The sequence below is a fragment of the Orcinus orca genome, chromosome 10 (assembly GCF_937001465.1).
Source record: "Orcinus orca chromosome 10, mOrcOrc1.1, whole genome shotgun sequence".
NCBI classification, from domain to species: domain Eukaryota; kingdom Metazoa; phylum Chordata; class Mammalia; order Artiodactyla; family Delphinidae; genus Orcinus; species Orcinus orca.
Window position 1 is genome coordinate 42,512,903 of NC_064568.1, and position 19,635 is coordinate 42,532,537.

The window sequence follows — 19,635 nt, forward strand, 5'->3', positions numbered from 1 at the left end:
AAAAAGCCTAAAAGGTGGAAGTGCTCAACAGGGCAGGCAGAAGAAGGAAGCCTACTAGACTGCTGGTTTGAATGTAAATTGGTAACAGCCAGTATGGAGATCAGTAGACAAGTTCCTTACTAAATTAAAAACTAGAGCTAACACGAGATTCGGCAACCCCACTCCAGTTCATACAACCAGAGAATACCATCATTAAAAAAAACACTTGCACCCCAACGGTCGTTGTGGTACTCTTTACCATAGCCAATCCATGCAAACGACAAACTATCAAAAAGAAAGAATCTTAAAATCAGCAAGAGTAGAGAAGCTTATAACTTACAAGAGAACCTCATAAGATTATTATTATTATAATTTTTTTGTGTGTGTGGTACTCGGGCCTCTCAGTGCTGTGGCCTCTGCCTCTCTTGTTGCGTAGCACAGGCTCCGGACGCGCAGGCCCAGCGGCCATGGCTCACGGGCCCAGCCGCTGCAGGGCATGTGGGATCTTCCCGGACGGGGGCACAAATCCGTGTCCCCTGCATCGGCAGGCGGATTCCCAACCACTGGACCACCAGGGAAGCCCAAGATTATTATTTTTTTTAATATTTATTTATTTGTTTGCACTGGGTCTTAGTTGTGGCACATGGGCTCCTTAGTTGTGGCATGCAAACTCTTAGTTGCAGCATGCATGTGGGATCTAGTTCCCTGATCATGGATGGAAGCCGGGCCTCCTGCACTGGTTGCATGGAGTCTTATCCACTGCACCACCAGGGAAGTCCCTAGAGCCTCATAAGGTTAAAAGTTGATTTCTGAGCAGAAACCTCACAGGTCAGGAGAGAGTGGGATGATATATTCCAATTGCTCAAAAAAAAAAACCCCAAAACAAAAAACCTTGCCAACCAATAATATCCTATTCATCATAATTGTCCTTCTTGAATGAAGAGATTAAAAACTCTTTTCAAAAAACAAAAGCTGGCCAGAATGTCAGGAAAAGACTAAAGATTAGATTGTAAGAAAAGAAAATAGAAGCCATGTTTCGAAGACCTGTAGTACAGGTATTTCATCAGTTTGTAAGACATGAGTCTGAAATACCTAGCAGTTTGGTTCTCAACAGATCTCTGAATCATGTGCAGCTACTTGGTTGAGTAGGTTAGGACCCTATCATGAGAGAGGTAGAAGGAAAAAACCCAGTCACAATATTTTCTGTAGCAGCAAATGAGATGTGGCGATCAGGGGAAAATGAAGCATTACCAAATGGGTGATGTCAGTCAAAAGACAACGTAGCACAGAATTTCAGTATTCTGACCAGGCCTCGGAGATGTGGCATATCAGTATGTGAAAAAGGCGTCTTGAATTTACCTGGAAGGGAAAATAGACTATGGTGAATATATGGATAAAAATAATGTGAGACAACAAGCAACAACAATTATAGCTGATAACATTATATTTCTGAGTGAACAAAGGAAAGAGAAGGCATAGAATGTACGATTCTTCTTTGGCCATTGTTTGGTACAGTCTCATTTCCAAATCATGATAGTCTTTATAGTTTTTAAGGACAAGAATTAAAATACTCTTATGTAAAAAAACAAAACAAAAAACACAAAAGCTGAGGGAGTTCATTCATCATCACTAGATCTGTCTTAGAACAAATTCTAAAAGAGTTCCTCAAGCTAAAATAAAAGGACGCTAAATAGTACCATGAAAACATATGAGACTACACAATAGACTTGTAAATGTTAGTATATAGTTAAGGTAAGAATACCTTAATAGTGTGATATGGTGGTGTGTTAACCAGTTAACTTTACTATATAAAAGTTAAAGGATGAGATTATTAAAATAACTGCAGCTATAATAATTTTAATGTATAAACAATATACAAAGAGATAAATTGTAACACCATACACAAAAATTCATGGAGGGGAGTAAAAGAGTAGATTTTTTTTTTGTATGTGATGGAAGTTAAATTGTTATCAACATAAAATAGAGTGTTATATCTATAAGATGTTTTTTGTGAGCCTCATGGAACCACAAAGCAAAAACCTGTACTAGATTCAGAAAATACAAAGGGAAGAGAATACCACTACAGGATATCAGTAATTCACAAAGAAAGGCAGCAGAAGAGGAAAAAAGGAACAAGAAACAAAAAAAACATCCAGGAAACAATAAGATGGCATTGATAAGTCTTTACCTATCAATAATTACTGTAAACATAGATATATTAAATTCTCTAGTCAAAAGTCATAGAGTGGCTAGATAAAAATACAAGATCAAACTATATGCTGCCTATCAGAGGCTCACTTCAGTGTCAAAAACACAAACAGGATCCAAGTGAAGCTTTAGAACAAGATATTCCATACATGTAGAAACCAAAAGAAAGCAGTGGTAGCTAGAGTTACACCAGACAAAACAGACTTTAAGCCAAAAGCTGCAACAAGAAAAAAAATAAGGTCATTACATAATGATAATGTTTTCAATTCATCAAGAAGACAACAATCATAAATAAATATGCACTCAACAGTGGAGGACCTTAATGTGTTAAGCAAATACTCACAGATTTGAAGAGAGAAATAGACAATAGAAAAAAAGTGTCCAGATGTTTTTTTTTTTTTTTTTTTTTTTTTTGCTGTATAAGGGCCTCTCACTGTTGTGGCCTCTCCCGTCGCGGAGCACAGGGTCCGGACGCACAGGCCCAGCGGCCATGGCTAACGGGCCCAGCCGCTCCGCAGCATGTGGGATCCTCCCGGACCAGGGCATGAACCCGTGTCCCCTGAATCAGCAGGTGGACTCCCAACCACTGTGCCACCAGGGAAGCCCCTGTCCAGATCTTTAATACCCAACGTTCAACACTGAATAGATCATCCAGAAAGAAAACCAATAAGGGAGTACTGAACTTGAATTATACATTAGACCAAATGGACTTAGACAAAAAGAGAACAGCCCATCCACCAGCAGCAGAATACATATTCTTCTCAACAGCACATTGAACATTCTCCAGGACAGATCATGCAATGGATCACTGAACAAGTCTTAGTAAATTTAAGAAGACTGATATTATACTAAGTAAATTTTTAGTGATTCAGTTATACACATATATACATTCTTTTTAAAATATTCTTTTCCATTATGGTTTATTATAGGATACTGAATATAGTTCTCTGTGCATAGAACCTTGTTGTTTATCCATTCTATATACAAAATCTTATATCTGCTCACCCCAACCTCCCACTCCATCCCTTCCCCTAACCCCTCCCCGTTGGCAACCACCAGTCAGTTCTCTATGTCTGTGATTCCGTTTCTGTTTCATAGATAGGTTCATTTTGTCATATTGATATTTTAGATTCCACATGTAAGTGATAACATATGGTATTTGTCTTTCTGATTTACTTCACGTACATACTAAATATTGGGTTGGTCAAAAAGTGCCTTTGGTTTTTAAGTAAAAATAAAAGACACACTTTTCATTTTCACCAAGAACTTTATTGAACAACGTATTCACCCTTTTGTTCCACTACCTTCTGCCATTTTTCAGGCAACTTCATAATTCCATCTTCCCAAAACTTTTTACTGTTTTGAGCAAACAACTGTTCCAGGTGCCTTTTATAGTCTTCCAGGGAATTGAAATTTTTTCCATCAAGAGAATTTTGTAAAGACCAAAATAAATGGAAATCAAAAGGTACAATGTCTGGTGAATATGGTGGATGAATCAGAATACGGTGGATGAATCCCAGCCTAGCTGTAACAGTTTTTGCCTGGTCATCAAAGAAACATGTGGTCTTGCGTTATCCTGATGGAAGATTACGCATTTTCTATTGACTAATTCTGAACGCTTTTCATTGAGTGCTGCTTTCAGTTGGTCTAACTGGGAGCAGTACTTGTTGGAATTAATTGTTTGGTTTTCTGGAAGAAGCTCATAATAGAGGACTCCTTTCCAATCCCACCATATACACAACATCACCTTCTTTGGATGAAAACCAGCCTTTGGTGTGGTTGGTGGTGGTTCATATCACTTGCCCCAAGATCTCTTCCATTCCACATTGTACAGCATCCACTTTTCATTGCCCATCACAATTTGTTTTAAAAACGGAAAGTTTGCATTACGTTTAGAGAATCACATGCAGAAATATGGTCAGGAAGGTTTTTTCCGCTTAACTTATGTGGAACCCAAACATCAAGGCGATTAACATAACCAAGCTAGTGCAAATGATCTTCAGCGCTTGATTTGGGTATTTTAAGTATGTCAGCTATCTCCTGTGTGGTATAATGTTGATTGTCCTCAATGAATGTCTCGATTTGATCGTTATCAACTTCAACTGGTCTACAGGACTGTGGAGCATCATCCAGTGAGAAATCTCCAGCATGATTTCGCCAACCACTTTTGACGTGTTCGATCAGTCACAGCACCTTCTCCATACACTGCACAAATCTTTTTTTGCGTTTCAGGTGCGTTTTTGCCTTTCTTGAAATAATAAAGCATTATATTCTGAAAATGTTGCTTTTTTCTTCCATCTTCAATATTAAAATGGCTACACAAAAATTCACCAATTTTTATGTCTTTTTTTAAATGCACACTGATATGACAGCTGTCACATACAATCTAACAAAATTGTTTCGAATGAAGTTAAAGACAACTAAGTGCTACTAAAGCCATCTTACGGAAAAAATGGAATGAACCTTTTGTCCAACCCAGTATTTTTTTCAACCACAATGGTAAGAAACCAGAAATGAACAATAGGACAGAGTCTGGAAAATTTACAAATGTATAGAAATTAAACAACACAATCCTAAGGAATCAATGGGCCAAAGAAAAAATTAAAAAATTAAAAATAAAAAGACTGAATCATGAAGAAATAAAACAATCTGAACAGACCAAATTACTATTGAGATTAAATCGGTTCTCAAAAAACTCTCAACAAAAAACTACCAGAACTACAAGGCTTCACTGGTGAATTCTACAAAACTTTTAAAGAAGAATTAATACTAATTATTTTTAACTGGATAAATCTTATGAATCTATTTGTGGATGATACACTTTGCATTTTATAAATACACTTGGGGAGATATACACACAAAGATATAAAACCAGTTAGAGCTATTGTTTCTGAATCTTTGATGTCTTTGAAAATACTTATCACCTCAGTTGAGCTATATTTCTGAAATTTAACATAATTGAGCATACATTAATAATATTATTCTTGTAAACTTTTGAAAATACAAAGAAGTGATAAAGAAGAGTATGTCTGTTACATGAGCATAGAGTATAATGGAAACTTACAAGAACAAGCCTTGACTGACTACCACCTCCACTTGAAAAGCCAGTATCTTTAATAAACAAAGGTGACAACATTCATTTTCCAAAGCAAACTACAAGTAAAGGAAAACTAAGAAGAAATTGGAGTTTCCAGATACACCATGATGGTTTATGCACATTTCTCAGTGAATCACACCAAACCCTTACTAAAGATAAAAGAAGTATATGAACTTCAAAGCACAGAAATCTTGCAGAGAACACCTGAACCAGGGAAAATCAGGTGTAATGGGACAAACAATTATCAGGTCACTGAAGCACACATGACACATTATCCCTGCCATGGTATTCTGGGTGAAAATACTAAGAAAATCATAATCTGAGACTATCATGAAAAAATGTCAGTTTTATACAAATTTCAGTCCACATATACCTCCCATGTTCTCTGACTCTAATACTGTATTTAAACAGTCTTTCTTATCAATATACAGAGCAAATCTCTCCTAGTTACTTTTTTTCCCCAGAACTTTGAGTTATCTGGACCACTAATGCCATCCCACTTAAAAGTGTGTTACTCCTGTTGTGCTAAGTTGATGTTGCATTCAGATGTACATTAATCATTCCACTTTCCCCTTCTTCACTAGTATCTCGACATCTGAAATTATCCCATAGGGAATTTTAGATATTAATGCCTTCCCATGCTGATCTTTCACAAAAGGAATAATTTCAATAGTTGAAGGTCGTTAATTCATGGTGAGAATTCTCCATGCTCTGTAGGGAGCCTGGATGCAGACAATGGGGAAAAGGCTCTGGAACACAGAGAAGTATTGTAAAGAGCTGACTCACTATCATAAGAAGGAAAAACACAAGTAGTTGAAAACAACGTTGCTAGGCAGGAACATCAGAAGTAGAAAATGAAACGTTTGCAGGTTCTCAATCCATGACATTTCAGGAGAAAAGCAGACATAGCCTCTGACCCAGGACAGGACATTTACCTGAGAAGCTGCCATTTTCTCCTCTTCTTCCTCCTGCTCTGGGTTGTTTTCTCATCGATATTATGTTGAGGGATCACATCAGTATCTTGAGAATATGTCTTTAATGGCATCAGCGCAGCTCCTTCACCTGTTCCCACCATACCCACAGGCAAAAGGACCATGAAATGCCAACCTTTTGAAAGAGATTCAGGAACAATGAGCTCCTGCATGGAGACCAAACAGTGAGGTTTTTCTTTCCTGTCTACATGTGCTCTCCCCTCACACAGAGGCCCAAAAACTCTGCTACAGAATAGAGAAAGTGGGCTACACTCCTCTGCCCCTTCCAATCCCATGTAGAGCAGACACCGATGCCTCTCCAATGGCAAAAGGACCAAAGAGTGGAAGCAATGCTCACCAATGAACCCAGCAGCCCTCGTGCTTAAACAGGGCCTAAATTTAGAATCACCTGGAGTTAAAACAATACAAACGCTCCCACCCAGATCAATAGATAGACTCAGTGGGGAGGGTACAGGTGATGTTATTTCTAAATACTCACCATGTAATACTAGTGGGAAAGTGCAATGGGAACCACACAGCAAACATTTCTTCCAAAGCTTTAAGGTGATAACAACTTTGGGGGTAATCAGGGCCCCACTCTAAATTATGATTCTCCTGTGGGGCTCATGAAATGGCATCTTTAACAAGTTTTTTGTTGGTGCAGATGTTACTCCTCAGCCCCGTATCCAGTAGCACTGAGCTAGAGTTATCAGGCAGAGCGCACCTGAGACCACTGAGTAGCGTGAAGGTTTCAGGTAAGAACTTCCAGAAGTGAAGGTTCCCTGGGCCTGATTCCTAGGGGCTGAGCCCCTCCTGGAATAGGTGTGGCCTTGCTGTTGTCTAAGGGAGATGCTGCTAGGTTGGTGGAAATCACATGGTGGGTTTAGGGTTGTGTGAGGGGTGGCCCGTAGAAATCTACCCAAAGGTACCCTTAGTCCTCAGGTCCTTTAGCCCCCTCTCCTCTCAGGGCCCACCTGACCCACAGGACTACCTGAGAGCAGGGCATGACCACCTGTCCTCAGGTGAGCCGAGACTCCCTACCCCCAAAGATCCAGAGCATGAAGTTGTTTGCATCACAGATTTGTTTGAAAATAAACCAAAGGCAGCAACGGAGGGTGGATTAACATTTTGTGTTGGGAATGGACAGAAGCCTTTGAAAACAATGCCATGAATGCATATTTGATGATTCACAAAGGAAGTCGTGATCTATGTTAATAAAGCACATTATAACTGAATCAACAGATCAGAATTTTTTTTATTGTGTGTCTATGTGTGCGTGTTATAAATTGTGGTTCCAGAGTTTGTTCTCTCCACCCCTCCCTTATGTATTTATACTTTCTCAAATATTTTAAGTGCATTGATTAAGGTAAAAATTAGAGAAAAGCACATCCACTTTTTCAAATATTCTTTGAGAATATCGTATCTTTAAAATTTTTAATTTATTTTATTTAAAACACTTAAAATATTTTTATACAGTTTTTTAAAATAAATTTATTTATTTATTTTTGGCTGTGTTGGGTCTTCGTTTCTGTGCGAGGGCTTTCTCCAGTTGTGGCAAGCAGGGGCCACTCTTCATCGTGGTGTGCAGGCCTCTCACTGTCGTGGCCTCTCCCCGTTGCGGAGCACAGGCTCCAGACATGCAGGCTCAGTAGTTGTGGCTCACGGGCTTAGTTGCTCCGTGGCATGTGGGATCTTCCCAGACCAGGGCTCGAACCCGTGTCCCCTGCATTGGCAGGCAGATTCCCCACCACTGCGCCACCAGGGAATCACTTCTATACAGTTTTTAAAGTTTACTTTCCATTTACAGTTATTATAAAATATTGGCTATTTTCACCATGTTGTACAATACATCTCTGAGCCTATCTTATACCCAATAGTTTGTACCTCCCACTCCCTCACCCCTATAGTGCCCCTCCCACCTCCCCACTGGCCACCACCAGTTTGTTCTCTGTATCTGTGCGTTTGTTTCCTTTTTTGTTGTATACACTCATTCGTTGTATTTTTAGATTCCACATATAAGTGACGTCATACAGTACTTGCCTTTTGCCGTCTGACTTATTTCACGTAGCATAATGCCCTCCAAGTCCATCCACGTTGCTGCAAATGGCAAAATTTCATTTTTTCATGGTTGAGTAGTATTGCGTTGTATACATGTACCACATCTTCTTTATCCATTCATCTGTTGAAGGAAACTTAGGTTGCTTCTGTATCTTGGCAATTGTAAATAGTGCTGCTATGAACATTGGGGTGCATGTATCTTTTCAAATAGTGTTTTGGGTTTTTCTTGGATGTAAATCCAGGAGTGGAATCACTGGGTCATAGGGTAGTTCTATGTTTAGCGTTTTGAATCTTTTATAATAGTATATCCCAATAAGTGTTTCATGCTCCACATACCAGCGTATTTAAATTTTAAGTGATTTTTAAAATAGCCTTTTTTTTTGGCCACATGGTTTGTAAGATCTTAGTTCCCCAACCAGGGATTGAACCCCAGACCAGGGATTGAACCTGGGTCACCACAGTGAAAGTGCTGAGTCCTAACCACTGGACCACCAGGGAACTCCCAGACAAATGAGACTTTAAAATAAGGACTGTTAGGAGACAAAGAAGGGGACTTCCCTGGTGGTCCAGTGGTTAAGACTCCATGCTTCCACTGCAGGGGGCGAGGGTTCAATCCGTGGTTGGGGAACTAAGATCCCACATGCCGTGCAGTGCGACCAAAAAATAAATAAAATAAAATAAAAGAGACAAAGAAGGACACTACATAATGATTAAGGGATCAATCCAAGAAGATATAACAATTTAAAGAATTTATGCACCCAACACAGGAGGACCTACATACATAAAGCAAATATTACCTGACGTAAACAGAAAAATTGATAGTAACACAATACAAGTAGGGAACTTTAAAACCCCACTTATAACAATGGACAGGTCATCCAGACAGAAAATCAATAAGGAAATACTGACATTAAACGACACATTAGAACAGATGGATGGATGTATATATGACACATTCCATCCAAAAGCATCAGAATACACTTCATTTTCAAGTGCACATGGAACTTTCTCCAGGATAGACCACATGCTACGCCTCAAAACAACCCTCAGTAAATTTAAGGAAACTGAAATAACGTCAAGTATATTTTCCAAACACAATGCTGTGAGACTACAAATCGATTTTAAGAAAATAACTGCAAAAAACACAAACACGTGGAGGCTAAACAATATGCTACTAAACAACCAATGGATCATTGAAGAAAACAAAGGGGAAATAAAAAATACCTAGAGACAAATGGAAATGAAAACACAACGATCCAAATCTATGAAACACAGCAAAAGCAGTTCTAAACGGGAAGTTTACGGTGATACAAGCTTGTTTACAGGAAACAAGAAAAATCTCAAATGTACAATCTAACCTTACACCCAAAGGAGAAAAAGAAGAAAGCTCAAAGTTAGTAAAATTTTAAAAAATCATAAAGATTAGAGCAAAAATAAATAAAATAGAGATGAAAAATCAATAGAAAAGATCAGTGAAACTAAGAGCTGGTTCTTTGAAAAGATAAACAAAATTTAGCCAGACTCGTCAAGAAGAAAAAAAAGAAAAGAGAGGGCCCAAATCAGTAAAATCAGATATGAAAAAGGGGAAGGTACCACTGACACCACAGAAACACCAACGAGCATGAGACTACCATGAACGATCATATGCTAATATAATGGACAACCTAGAAGGAATGGAAAAATTCCTAGAAATGTACTATCTCCCAAAACTGAATGAGGAAGAAATAGAAAATATAATCAATTTGATGAATTACCAGTAATGAAATTGAATCAGTTATTTTTAAAAACTTCCAACAAACATAAGTCCAGGAGCAGACGGCTTCACAAGTGAATTCTACCCAACATTTAGAGAAGAGTTAACACCTATTCTTTTCCAACTATTCCAAAAATTGGCAGAGGAACTTGCAGAGTCAGGAATTATAGGGTTGGGGGAAATGGGTGCAGGGTCGTGAGGAAACTAAGGACACTTGGTAACTGATGACTGGAACATTTGGCGGCATTAGACATACAGGACACGAGAAATGGGCTGAAGTCACTGGTAGGAGAGGAGTATAAAGAGCAAGAGAGAAGGAGGGTACGAAGGATAAAAGGCTTGGGAGCAGTAGAAGGGGAGGAGGTTGGGTTGAGAGCTCTGGAGTCCGGGGGATAGAGGTTTCATGGGGATGGAGGTCTAAAATGTACAGGATGGACATGGGAGAGCAATAAAGAAGCCTAGAAGGGGAAGAATTCATTCTAGAGATATCTAAAGGTCACAGAGGCAGAGAGACTGAGGTCACAATGAGGAATAGAGGATGGTGGAGTTGAGGGGTGGAGGAGGGTGATGGTAGTTGCAGCAGGTGGATTAAGGGTTACTAATTTTTTCTCCTATTCAGTAATTCCATGATTTTCATTCAAATCATAACCTAATCGTGAATAGTTTCTAGTTTGAGACCTTGAGGTACTAACCTTACTTACATAAAATACTTGTGATGATCCCTTCAACTGAATACACAGTAAAGGATTAGAGAAAAAATGAGTGAACAATGACACAGTGTTTCTCCTCTCCTTTAGGGACACCGGATGCAAGGTGTGACCATGGAGGGCTCACATGGAAGCCACCAGAATAAAATGGATTCTGCCTAGCACCTGAATGGCCCTGGAAGTAGATTCTCCCATGGAAGCTGCAGATAAGAACCTATGCCTCAGGAGACCCTAATTTTTGACCTTGTAAGACCGTAAACAGAAAGCCCAGCCAAGACCACTGGATTTCTAACTTATGAACTGTAGAATGTTTTCTAAACTGCTAAGTGTGTGGTCATACGTTACAGCAGTGATAGAAAACTACTGTGCATAGGAACAAATCTACTTATAAAATATGAAATTATAATATATTTAAACACTAAAATCAAGTAAAAATGCCCATTAATTAACCACCCTCCAGAAGCAATCAATTTTTTTCTTTGGCTATACATCATGGCATGTGGGATCTTAGTGTCCTGACCAGGGATCAAACCCGGGCCCAAGGCAGTGAAAGCCCAAGTCTTAACCACTGGACAGCCAGAGAATTCCCCAGAAGCAATAATAAAATTTTATCTCCAGATGAACATCATCAGTTCCAAGTATATCCTCATTGCTATGCAATTTCCATGTGTAACAAACTATATTTGAATTTGTATAATATATATCCACACAAACACTAAAATATTATGTACATGGTTCAATATTGATATATATACTGTCAAATCAAACTCTGTAAATAAAATTGCTTTCCTTAACCAATGATATATGAAGGTAATATTTTCACACCAGTAGAAATGTATCTCCTGCATTCCCAAACACACAACATCATATTCCATGGTAATTATGAATAGAAAGACTTTACTGAAACCCTCCTTAGTTATGCATTTACATAGATACATCTGTTTTTGTCCTGCTATCACAGAATGTGGATCTCCGATTTCTACACATGTGGCTTGTGTGGGTGGTTCTGGGACATGAAATTGTTGCACCAACGTGACTGTGCATTTCTACGTTAGGTGGACAATTGCTAAATTACCTTGCAAATGGATGAAAAGTATAATATCCCACCTACTGCGTTTCCAGTGTTAAAGTAATTAAACAAGGAGGCCATTAGGCTGAGGTGACTCTCATACTTTGGTAACCTATTTAAGCAAACAAAACTTAATTCAGAGTCAAGGCTCATTAATCTGAGAAAATAAATTAAGAACAACCAGTCACACACTACCAGCAAGGCTTTCCCAAACCAAGGCGACTGGTTAAGATACAATCAATTATTATCCTTGCTTTGATGTGGTGTCTTCTTTAGAAAAACCCCTCTCTGAGTTCCTGCAGATAAAGTGCTCCTAACCACCTTTGATTTGAGGCTGCTGGAACTGAACAGAGGTCAGCTCAAATGAACACTTGAAAACTGGAATGCTCGTAAATTAACATTTTAACACACAGGGCCACATTTCTTTTTGAGCACTAGCACCTCGTCTGGTCCCTAAACACCTTGCTCAGGTACAGCGTGACCTGAGGACTCAGGGTGAAGTCTCTCCCCGCTTCTCCCTGCCCCCACTCACTCATGCCAACAACACACCAGCACAGCTGTGCCCTCACTTGACCATACTGCACCCTTGATAGTAACACCACACTGCCTGCACCAGCAGAGTCTCCCACCACGTGCTGAGCAGTGCACAGAGGACTTCTGGCACACACCCGCCCCTCCCAGGGCCAAAACATCCTTCACCAGCCCGGGGCTCAAGATCGCCAGCCTTGAACTCCATTTTAATGGAGCCCACACACCTGAGTTCGCAGTTCAGGCAAGCTGGTACCACAGTCTGTAGCACAGACCAGTTCTCCCTCTGACCCGTGTTGTTACCCCTTGGGTTTTGACAGCCTTCCCTTTTCTGGCCTCTTCTTTAGCCCAAATCTTCACACAGGCACACACAGGGAATGCAGGTGAAACACATAAAGACTTGAATCTAGTACCTCTAACAATGCATATGACCCAAGAGCAGACTGGAATCAGGGACTGGCCACCCAGAATCACCCTGAGTAATATAAACGCATAAGGCGCTGGTCAGTCCCACCTCTAGAGCAGCCCATTGGACGCCACAGATTCCTGTTTCATACTTCGGGCTTTACATTGCAGGCACAGCTCTGCTGCCCCAGGATTTCCACCCAGAATATAGTCCTTCTTCCAAAATCAGACTTGCAGAGCCTAATAGGAAAGGTCAATTCAGATTCCGTTTACAAGGACCACTTAAACAAGCAAAAAAAAAAAAGTCCTGCCATGGCTCCACCCCCATTCCTTGGTCATCCTTTTCTGAGCAGTGAGACACCAGAGTTTCTGAAAACTCTGCCACCTTTGTGAATGGATCTGGCATTCATAATTTTTGATGCTTAGACTCAGATAAAGGAGAGCAAAGGACTATCTCCTGTGATAATGAAAGAGAAGAGACAAAGATAATCTCTACTCCCAGGAAGGCAAGCCCGACAACTAAATCCTCCTGCGAAAGATGAACATAGAATATCCAGTTCCCAGCAGATTACGACAATCAACTCTCATAATGTGAGGATGTCAGCACAGTGTCTTGAACACAGTGCATCCTCACATACCTGTGAGCATACAGTAGATCCTCATGAAACATTCCTTTCATGAATGAACAAATGCTTCCCCGTAACAGTCTTCCTCAGACCCCACTGCTTTCTCTAGTCCCTGCTCAATTTGAAAGTGGTGAGCAGAGAATGTCATCTTTTCAGAAGTTGTTAGTGGTCTTCACTGGGAACAAGCAGTATTTGTGTTCGGATAGGCACTCAGGCACTGTTCTTGATTTCTCTAGATTAATGCTGCTGGAAGTGAGGTCTCGGGTAAGCGACTTCAGTGGTTGCTCAAAGTGCAAATTAATTACCTTCATCCCAACTTGGAGACTCATAACGTCTGAGTGTGGGGCCCCAGTATCTGTTTTTAACGGGACACATAAATGATTTGTATAGACATGAAATTCTGGTGAGCAATGTTCCCCAAAGTCATTTTCAGCCTTGACTCCCCACTGGAATAATTTATGTATATTTTAGAACTACCATTCCCTGTGTCCCACCCCCATAGCTTCTGTCAATTAGTCTTTGGCAGGGCCCAGCATCAATATCTTAATGAAGTGGCCCAGGTTATTCTATCATGAGGCTGGGTAAACACTGTGAGGCTCCCAGCTTCATTTCTTTTTTTTCAAAATTTATTTATTTTATTTATTTATTTTTGGCTGTGTTGGGTCTTTGTTGCTGCGCATGGGCTTTCTCTAGTTGCGGTGAGCAGGGGCTACTCTTCGTAGCGGTGTGGGGGCTTCTCATTGTCATGGCTTCTCTTGTTGTGGAACATGGGCTCTAGGCACGCAGGCTTCAGTAGTTGTGGCTCATGGGCTCAGTAGCTGTGGCTCGAGGGCTCTAGAGTGCAGACTCAGTATTTGTGGCACTCAGGCTTAGCTGCTCCATGGCATGTGGGATCTTCCCGGACCAGGGATCAAACCCATGTCCCCTGTATTGGCAGGAGGATTCTTAATCACTGCGCCACGAGGGAAGCCCCTCCAGGTTCATTTCTGATGACCTAGTACAGGGTCTGGTCCATGGGGAAGCCTGGTCTACATAGACTTGAATGGGGGACACTCAGTGTATCTCACATTCCCAGGGCTGTAGTGGAATGTGTACGTGTCTCTAGGAGACAAGTACCTCCGAAGACAAGGGAGGAGAAACACACATAAACTCCATAAAAGAACTTTGTACGTGCACAGATTTTCCCAGGCCCCCAAAAGCAATGGAACAGCAGCTAGAACATGCAGACCCTGAGGCCATGGGGAAGCCTTTGGCTCTCGCTCTGATTGCCATGGAAGGTCACTGGAGCAAAAGGAAAACGCTTAGAGGGTTTAGGAGCAGGATACGAGTGGAGCAGGATAAGTACCTCTGTGACAGCAAGAGACATACACCTGGGCTTCTCAAAATAATTTCCAATGAAGCAGAGCCTCCCAAACAACATTTTAAAGCCTCGCTTCCTCCTTCATCTTTGTACATCACTCCTGTGTTATCTGCTTTATTCATTCCCACCTACCTGGGTGTATGACTGTTGTCTCCTTTTCTTCACATCCCAGGGCTCTTTGCTCAAAAGAGGTGACCAGGTTCAGCTTAGAGACAGCAACACCTGTTTATTAAACAATGGAACATATTACTCATTCTGGAGATTCTACAATTTCCAATCCAGTACTGTGTTCAGTAGAGAAGAGAGGACACTATAATTTATAGAAAATTACGTCACCAAATGGTATTTCCTGACAGCCCCTTTAAAATACTTAGGAAGCATTTCTAATTTGAAGATCCTTAACTCTACTTCCAAGTAGTACTCAATCAAAAATAAGGAATGGATAGCCGATTTTAAGATGTGGGCAACAATATCTTATTTCATTTTAAATATCTAGAATGATCACTGATCTACAGCAAAAGATGTAGATCAACTCAAGAAATGAGAAGGACAAGATGAAACCTCATGAAGATTTTCTTTGCATCAACAAACCCCTATTTCCTTGAAATATGAAATGATTTCATTTCTCATTTGTGCTGATTATATTACAGCATTTTAAGATACTTGAACACATACTATAGGACCCTTGTTTACTTTTCCTGAAGATACAAAAGTAATAAAGAAGAGAATAACTGTGCAATGGCAGTGTAATAAAAAAGGAAACTTATAGAATATTTACTAACAAAAGTCTGAACAAAGGTGAGAGTCTTCATTTTCCAAAGCAATCTACAAGTAAAGGGAAATGAAGCAGAAAGGGGGAGTATTCACATGAAATGCGATGGTTTATGCACAGCGCTCAGTAAATCCCTCCGAGACCCTATTAATGGTAATTGAAGAATTATTAACTTCTCTGCCAAGGAATCTGGCTCACAGCCCCTGAATCAAGTGAACAAAATTGACATCAGCTGTAATGGGACAAATTGATATCAGCTGCCCTATCCACGCAGGACTCATCATTGCTGTGATACCGTTTTGAAAAAAAAATCTAATCATGAGAAAAGTGTTAAGCAAGTTTAAAGTCACATATAACTCTCACATCCTGTACTCTTGTGTATTTTAAATAGTAAGTCTTTCCTTGAGGCAACTGGTAGCTCTGTTTCTTTATCAGAACTTTGGGTTACTCTGGGCCATATAGCAAATCAGCTTTATTGGTGCATTTTCATTATCCTCGTCTACATAGACTGACGCTGCATCCACACAGGACCTAAATATTACATATTCTCCTTCACTGATATCCCAGAACCCAACCGCATATTCAGTGGGAATCTTGTGTATCAACACATCCCTGAGTTGACAGGACAAAAAGGGATCATTTTCAACATTTGCACGTCAGTAATTTATGGTAGGAATTCTCTATGCTGTAAAGGGAGCCTGGATGGAGAGAAGGAAATGGGATGTAAGAAAGGAATATCCTACAGATCTAACCTTGGCTATCATTAGGAAAAAAAGAAAAGTATTGTTGCAATAAAAATAGAAATTAAGTTTTCCTTCTCCTGAGAGCAAGGAAAACAAAGGGAACAGTGAACACGCAGGCTAGAGACGAAACATAACCTGGCCTGAAACAGTTATCACTCCTAGTTTTATTTTAACTGCTACTAATCTGTAGTGGCTGTAACTAGATTTGTTCTTCACAAAGCTAAGCTCACTCCTTGACACTATTCCATCCCTGTACTTACATTTCCTATGCCCCCTTGTAACAAATCACCCCCTGTAGCTTTTGCATGTCAGAAGGAAGGTCGCTGGCCCATAAACCAGAGACAAATGGACCCAATTACCAGAGTGCTAGTCCCCAATTACCGGGCGACACCAGCTTTGACTGTTTTGAAATAATGCAAAGGAAAAAGAATGCAAGACATTCACTACTTTGATCCTTATCACATGCCCTGGACTGCAAGCCCCGAGCCCCACGTATAAAATCTTCTCCGATTCCCCAAGGAGGGGGGCACAGTTCTTGAGGCGCTAGCCTGCTGTGTCTTCCCTTTGCCTGGCAAAGAAAACAGAAAGCCTATTTCTTTATCCTCCAAATTTCCATCTGCGTATTTCTATTCGGCATCAGTGCACAGGGAGCCAAAATTTGTTGGCAACAGTATTGAAAGCAAATTTGTTAGGCAGGACCACCAGAGGTAGAGAAGTAAATATTTGCAAGTTCTAAATACATGGGATTTCAGCAAGAAAAGGGGACACAGCCGCTGATCTGGGTCACAAATTTTACCTGAGAACCTGCCATTTCTTCCTCTTCCTCCTCCACTTCTAGGTTCCTTTTTCAGGCAATATTATGCAGATACATGGCACCTGTACATCTTTGAGGGCATCAGCACAGCGCCTTCACCTGCTACCCCCACTCTCAGAGGCAGGAGGCCCCTGAAATGCAGAAAGACCACTCTCCTTTGTCACGTGACAGATTCAGGAAGAAATGCGCTCCTACATGGAGACCAAGGATGTTCTCCTTCCCTGTTTTCATACGCCCTTCTGTCTCACAGTCAGCCAGAAATGCTGCTACAGCAATGGGGTATGTGGGGTGCATGGCCCTGACCTACCCACCCAGACTCTACTACCTTTCCTTAAACCAAAGGCTGGACTCAAGTCTCACACCACAGAAATATGAGAACCCTCTTGCATAACCCTGGTTTCACCCTGGAATTGCCTGGGAATGTAATTAAAGCGAATTTATTTGTAATCTATATAAATCACGTTCACCTGAAACTATGTTGAAACCCTGAATCAAATACAATATTGTATGTCAATTATACTTCATTTTTTTAAAATGCACACTCACCCAAGCCAGTAGACAGAATCTGTGAGGGAGGTCACAGGTAATAGTAGTAATTAAAACTCTCCAAGTCATCTTTATTGTAAGCCTAGAGTGCAAAGCACTTATGTAAATCTTGCCTCTCAAACTTCAATATGCATACAAAGCATTCAAGCACCCATGGTAAAAACTGGGCTTCTGCAGGTTTGGAGCGGGGCCCATGAATTGGCAGCTTTAACAAATTTCTTCCTTGTACCGAGGATGCTCCCTCAGACCTGTTTTTAGTAGCACTAGAGAAAGCAGGCACACCACACCTCAGCCCCTTCCACCACATACCTTATCTCAAAGTGACTATTATTGGTTCTGTGTACTTAAAAAATTATTCACAACCTGAAAGTTGAGAGTTATGTCTTATTCAGCGGGAATTTTTAGGGCTTCAAGCCCAGGAGGCAGCATCTCAAGTAACCCTGAGAACATTGCTCAGAGGAGGCGAGGTGGGGAGCCAGGTTATATAGACATTTTGCAACAAAGCACAGGTAGTCAGGAACATAAAAGGATTATTGTTAATTCAAGAAAACCAGATATCCCAAGTTAAGGAATTTAGCGCTTTTCTATGTATGGGAAGATGCAAGAGTCTGGGCTCAACCGAAATCATTCCTTTGATAGGCACCTCAGCTATCTGAGGCCAGTATCCTGTATTTTCACATTCTGAGTTTCCTCAGGGCTCACGGTAGGGAGTGGCTGCAGTCTGATGGCTGCTAGATGGCAGGTATTCTTTCCTTCCTGAGTTCCTTCAGGGCTCACCAGGCCTCATTGGAGGGCTGCAAGTGCTGATGACTGTGACATCCTTTGTTTAATGATATGGCAGGAAATACTCCTTTTCTCAGTTCCAAGAAAGACCACCATCAACATCTTGAAGGATCACATGTTTGGCTGGCACTTTAAAGTTTACAGAAGGCAATAAAGGCTGTAACATCTGAGTAAGTCTATTTGTTAAACAACAAATCGTTGCATTAGTGCAACGATTATTGAGCATCTACTATGTGTTTACAAGTAGGTTATGGTTTTGGAAACCTCATGTATATTATTGGAGTTAATCTTCCTAATACCCTGGGATTTTGGCACTAGGAGTCTCATAATAACCATGAGGACATAGATACTAGGACTCACCTTTCTCTCTCTTCTGTTTCCCTATCATTGATTTTTTTAAAAAGTGTTTGCAGGACTTCCCTGGTGGCGCAGTGGTTAAGAATCCGCCTGCCAATGCAGGGGTCATGGGTTCAATCCCTGGTCCGGGAAGATCCCACATGCTGCGGAACAACTAAGCCTGTGTGCCACAACTACTGAGCCAGCGTGCCACTACTACTGAAGCCCGCAAGCCTAGAGCCCATGCTCCGCAACAAGAGAAGCCACCGCAATGAAGCCCATGCACTGTAAGGAAGAGTAGCCCCCGCTCGCCTCAACTAGAGAAAGCCTGTGTGCAGCAACAAAGACCCAACACAGCCAAAAAAAAAAAAAATGTTTGCATACAATAGTAGTTACCTATAGATGGCTTCCTCTTAATTCAGCTCCGCCTTAATTCGGGTAACCTGTCTTTAGGTAAGGTCTCCAAACAGGGGTGTGGAAACGGGAGGAAGAGGCTCAGATGAAAAGCAAAGAAGGAAGTTTCAGGAGAACTTGCAAGAGAAAAAAAGGGCCACAGAGATGAGCAGAGCCTGATCCACAAAAATACCAGCGCTTTTACAAGCCCTGCATTCATGGCCATCAGCTACGTTTTCAACATACCTACAGCCACCCAGTCCTAGAGCCGGAAAACTGCAAGCCCAGGAGTCAAGCCAGGTATTCCAGGGTCCAGAGTCCTGCCTCTGGAGAAATAAAGGGAAGTCAGCCCACAGACAGCCTTCACGCTGTCCAGCCACTAGGCCACCAGATCAGGCTGGAAGGGCCCCCATCAAATGCCGAAAGCAGACCTCTGTCCCCTATTTCAGGCGAGGCAACTTGAGCCAGAGGGTCAAAGCCACTGGGT

At 41.0% G+C, this 19,635-nt stretch overlaps 1 pseudogene; it reads left to right on the forward strand.

Moving 5' to 3' along the window:
- Positions 1-1,010: 1,010 nt before the first annotated feature.
- Positions 1,011-1,688, forward strand: LOC101283173 (single-stranded DNA-binding protein, mitochondrial-like; annotated as a pseudogene).
- Positions 1,689-19,635: the final 17,947 nt, after the last annotated feature.